The sequence below is a fragment of the Synchiropus splendidus genome, chromosome 19 (assembly GCF_027744825.2).
Source record: "Synchiropus splendidus isolate RoL2022-P1 chromosome 19, RoL_Sspl_1.0, whole genome shotgun sequence".
Lineage (NCBI taxonomy): Eukaryota > Metazoa > Chordata > Actinopteri > Syngnathiformes > Callionymidae > Synchiropus > Synchiropus splendidus.
Window position 1 is genome coordinate 9,964,507 of NC_071352.1, and position 6,000 is coordinate 9,970,506.

Consider the following 6,000-nt stretch of genomic DNA (forward strand, 5'->3'; position numbering starts at 1 on the left):
CCCATCAGACTCACCTACTTGTTTCATGCAACTTGACTAGTTGATCAGATTCATTGCGTCCAGCGTTCAGACTGCTCCTGACAGATTTCGCAAAAAATAAATTCCCCACTCAAAAAAAAAAAAAAAAAAAAAACTAATAGAGACATTGGAGTTTTCCCACCAAGGTTGTGCCTTTACACAGCACAGACACTCCTCCCTGAAGCCTCCCAGTTCTATGCATGGCACATCTTCACATTCCATCTGATCTCCTCACCTCCAATAAAGAATGAAGATGGAGGACAAGAGTACATCCATCATTTGACATTAAGTAATGCACTCAGGGTGAAAGGTGCAGTGAAAGGGTAGAGAAATGAATGAGTTCCTGAGAGGTGAAGAAGGATTGGAATATATCACATGGCAGTCCGGTGATATGGACAGAAGTGGAAGACTGATCTCTACCCCTCTTCTGACATCAAAGATATTCCTTCCCCATTGGAAGAAAAAAAGTGACCTGTTTTCTGTCAGGTTCCATCCGGAATATTCTCTCCAAAGAATGCTGTCATAGTTCTTTTTGCTTTGTTTTATATTTTTAGTTCCTGTTTCCTTGCTTGTTTTTGTCCCTGAACGCATCGCCAGGTGATTTCATAGCCAGAAAAATTACCAGCCAGTTTGTTCGTCGCTCTCCTGTATTGTCAGTGTTTGGATCTGCCATTTTAGTGCTTCTACTTTTTGTAGTGTGGATTGTTTTAAGGCCCATTTATGATCCCTTTACATATGAAATTGGACCTGTCTGTTGTCTGATCACATACTTCCATACATTGGTTTTGCTTTTCACCAATACATCCACCAGGGGGAGCAGACTGATGAAGAATTATTGATATGTATTGAAGTCCCTCTTGCAGGAAATTGTGGCAGCGTTATTGGAGGCGGAGATTGTTAAATATATCCCCACTGTAGGAGAGAGTATTTCTGCCATTGTTATGTCTTCTTCATGTCTTATTAGAGCTACGTAAGGGGTAACAGCAACACTGCCCCCATTGTTCCCGGTGGTACTGCTCTGCTTGTCCCGTATCCGTAAGCTTTCTGGAAATACGCAGAAATACGGATGAAATGAACTTAGAACATGGACAGAACGTTCAGTCCGCATCCGGATCTGTACACAATGTTGAGCCTAAATTGACCTTAAGAGTCTTGTGGTCTGGTCTGGAAGATGTTTTTGAGCAACCTCCATTTTGGATTTGTTTATGGCACTTTTATTAAAGACTTCCCCATTTCCCCACCGTCAACATATTTGTCACAAAAAGTGTTGTTTTACAGTTGATAAAGTAATATATTTAAAGTATTTAACAAGTCTATTCCACTCCCTCTGTGGCACCACCCTATAAGATCATCTCCTCTCACTACTTGTATGCATAATAATCTCACTTTATTAATGATCCACAGGCAAAACACTGAGTTTACGACTATTCTGCGACCACAATAGTCGGGAAGAGCTCGTAGAGTGAGGTGTCACCTTGTTCCTTTCCTGCCATGGGATCCATGCAGTTCATGGCAATAAGAATGAAAGCAAAAATGTGTTCATTTTGATTGGAATCTAACCTGTTTAGCATGTAAAGCAATAACCAGAGCCCCCAAGTGGGTTGTGTTGATAATGAAAGGCAAGACAGGAGAGTGTTTTGGGGGGTGTGCTTGCTCATTAATCTTTCTAAGGATGCTGAAGGCAAAGACTTGACATGGTGCTGCAGTGTGTTCCCTGTGGGGTTTACATCCCAGCTGTACGGGGAACATATGACACAGAGGCGCGGAGCGGAGTTTTGTTTTCCTCCAGCTGAACGGGAGACAGATCGGAAAGGCTCCCACGGTGCCAAGTCGGCTGTTATGGTTGACTAGATCCATTCTTGGAAGGTGCATAACTTCACCTGTTGGGGGAGTTGTCATTCTACCAGCAGGAGAGGGAGACAACACGTTTGGCATGCCTTCTGACGCTGTTTGAGAAGCCAGCGCAGCAGGAGGCTGATGAACGTTCAGGAGAGGCGTCTCATTGTCATGCAAAAGGAAGTGAATTATACTCCTTCGACTTTAGGTTGATTCAAGCTGTGATTTTAAAATATTCATGTCATTAAAACCACGACGGCTTTGAGGACTTTTTCAGGTTCTATACGGCTAACAAACATATCCCTCACGCAATGAGCTGAGACACTGCCAGTCTCTAATCGTTCGGGGTCCATCACTTGGCTGTTTCCCTCTGCGTAATTATTTCATTCATTCCAGTTCCTCTCTGGGGAAAATTGTCAACTGGGATTTATGAAACGCTTTAGGATGTTTCTTGTTTTGTCTAATTACCACCCGACCCTTCACAAGTCTTTGAAGTGAACCAAGCAGGGATGTGTTTACCAGACATCCATCAGAAAAGTTCATCCCCGGCCCCTCCCAGCCAAAAAGCTTCTTAACTGTGTTTGTTTCTTCCGCTGGCGGCAAAGAAAAACCAACGCGATTGGGCAAAGAAAGAACAAGAGAGGACGCCAAACCTGCTCAAGATTGATGCGTTCGCTGTTCAGGGCCGAGGTAAGACGTTGGTCGGATGTTAGCGCGAGGTGACGGGCCGCTTGATGAGACGGCAGGGAGCACCTGAGTCCCATTACATCTATATCCGTCCCTCGTCCTTTGCCACAGTCACAACCCCGTTCCTTCATCTCATGGAGTGGCGCTTTCATTTCTAGCCTGTAGGGCTTTCGTTTATGAAAATATCCTTTTCTCTGCAGCTGCATGTTGACAACACCTCCTCCGAGGCAGGACTTGCTTCCCTCGGCAGGCTCTTTGTTTGCAATTTTATTGTCATGATCTAGTGTTGGAAATGCTTCATCATCCCTTTTCTCACTTTGCTGGCAAAGAAATGGACATATTACCATGGCGCCTTGGTTCTTGCGAAGGTTGTAAATCACTGGAATTGTTGCCATGTTTACGGTCAGAGCTTCATTGTAAATGAGCTGGACACTGATTCTTACAGAGCAAGGGTGCATCAAGACCAGGGGTTCTTAATATTTTGGATCTCGGGGCCCACCTTTCCCAGAACAAATGGGAATTACTCTTGATTTCATCTGTGATCAATAACCATATTTAATCTACTTACACGTAAAGAAACCTTGTGAAATGACATGAAACCATGTGATCATCACAGAGATATTTGTTAGTCATCGAAAAGTCCAACCAGCAGCAGAACCAGGTGCAAGTCACAGTCATCAAATTTACTTAAGAAACAAAATACACTTGATGCAAACTGTTGAGAAAATTGGAAAAAGTCAATAAAATACATATAATAAAACCATGTCTAAAATAATAATATATTTTATTTAAACTCCAAAGAAGATATAAGTGAAAATAAAATGTTCCAATTCATTTTCAAAACTGCTTCAAAAGGTGCATGCATGAACAGTTTTTACTGGAGGGTGGGCGGCAACAGTACAGACTTAGTTGTTAGCTATCACAGATTTGCAGCTGTCAGTTCAGTGACACACTACTGCCACCATATGTGGCTAATGTATTAAAACTGAGCGTCTCGTGCCCCGCTCAGCCCAAAGTTGTGAAACAAAAAAACTTTTAGGGGCCCTCAAGGAGGCACTCGTGGCCCAACCATGGGCCCCGGCCCTTTGGTTAAGAATCACTGGTCTAGACAGTCTCTCTGTATCCCTCAGAGAACGTCATAAAAACTTCATCGAGTTCAACTTAATCTACAATGGTAGTGGATGGTGGTGTACACCACAGAGTTTTAGATTCTGAGATTCCGTCTCACCACCAATTGGGAATCACGTCCTCTTTGTCAAGGCTGCTCGGGAATCAGACCCAGTTGAACTGTTGGCGGCTTACAGACGGGAGAGCGTGAGTAGGTTTAACAATAGTTTATTACAAGTAAACGATAAACTAAAGACCAACAGGAACGATGAACCCAAGGAGTTGACACCAAACGTGGAGCGAAGGAGACAAACATGAAGGGAGGGAGTAAAACCTGAAAATAGAAAGCAGGTGAATCAAAACTCAAGCCTGACTGGGGGGGACAACAAAAACTCACTCTGAATAAACGTACAAAGCCCAAATAAGGATAAGTGCTCGGTGGTGGAACTAAACACACATGCAAACGGAGAGATGGAGAATTATCAAAGGGCACGAGAGAGCGGTGTTACGAAGGGAGACATCAGGAAAAGCAGGAAGCGGAAACACACAAAACCAGAAATGACAAAATAAAAGCACGAGAAAAAACCAACACAACACTCTTCGTCAGAAATCTCAGGAGAAGAATCCCGAAAGAAGCATCATCTCAACTAAATGACAGGATCACGTTTACCGCTTGCGGAACTACATTAAACGGCGCCTCCAGGACATATTAAAGGACATACAGCACCAGGCAAGGGCGGCTGCACATTGGAGTGAGATTTACTTTGAATAATGAAAAACTTGCGTTTTTACTGCCATCAGTTCAACATCTCAAAACGTACTCCTTCGCTTATGTTCCACGTCGCAGTTTGAATTGGGGACATTCATCTTTCACCACGCAGGTTGTAAATATTGAACATAAACATCTACGACATGGTCCCGTTCAATTTGTGCAGCATTTTGTGGCATCAGTGTGGCACTGAATGAGATAGATAGATAGATAAATAGATAGATAGATAGATAGATAGATGATGGATGGATGGATGAATGATAGATAGATAGATAGAAAGATAGATCGATGGATAGACAGATAGATAGATAGATAGATAGAAAGATAGATAGATAGACAGATGATAGACAGATAGACAGACAGACAGACAGACAGACAGACAGATAGATAGATAGAAAGATAGATGGATAGACAGATAGACAGACAGAGAGATGGACAGACAGACAGACAGACAGACAGACAGACAGACAGACAGATAGATAGATAGATAGATAGATAGATAGATAGATAGATAGATAGATAGATAGATAGATAGATAGATAGATAGATAGATAGATAGACAGACAGACAGACAGACAGACAGACAGACAGATAGATAGATAGATAGATAGATAGATAGATAGATAGACGGATGGATAGACAGACAGACAGACAGACAGACAGACAGACAGATAGATAGATAGATAGATAGATAGATAGATAGATAGATAGATAGATAGATAGATAGATAGATAGATAGATAGATAGATAGATAGACAGACAGACAGACAGACAGACAGACAGACAGACAGATAGATAGATAGATAGACTTAGTACTCTTAAGTTGGGCTTCATCGCCAGTAGTAGAGCCACTACTTCTAAATTCAGACCACTCATAAGAGTTTATTTTGGAGGGTGTCCAAGCATGTCCAGCTGAACGATGACCACAGGATGGAGCCTGGACGAGGTGGCGAGATCGTCGTCGCTCTGAAAATATTACCCTGGAACATACATTACTTAAGTTCTTTTGCTGTACTTCAGTGATCCTGTCGAAGGCTGTAACAGGATTTGGGCACCATCGAGCTATGAATACAGGTCTTGACCATGCATTTTGACTCATACTTAAAAAATTCAATACAATTGTTTGCATTATTGATATTTTAGTGACCCTTGTAGAAGTTCTAGAGCTAGTAGGCTCCAAATTCAGTTGACCTGTAATTCACAGGGCACACACAACTAGGTCACCAACAGTACTTGCTGATATTATGACCCTTGAAGACATGGGAAAAAATAAAGATGAAAAAAATTGGATTGGACTGTATTGTAGTTATCCACCAAGATGGATTGATAAAAACTTTTGTGACAGAGAAATCCTGTTTTTGCTTGAATAAGAATACACTGATGCTGCAGAGAATAATATGTTACATGACTCATCTACTGGCATCATTTCAAATGCGAGAAGCCATGTATCAATGCCAAGTCTGAGGCAACAGTCAAGTGAAATACAAATGTCTTATGATATTTGTCAAATAAATTGCAAGCATTTGTATAAAAAAAATGTAAAGGAAGTCGTGACTATGTTGACAAACTTGTTTTTTCAATGA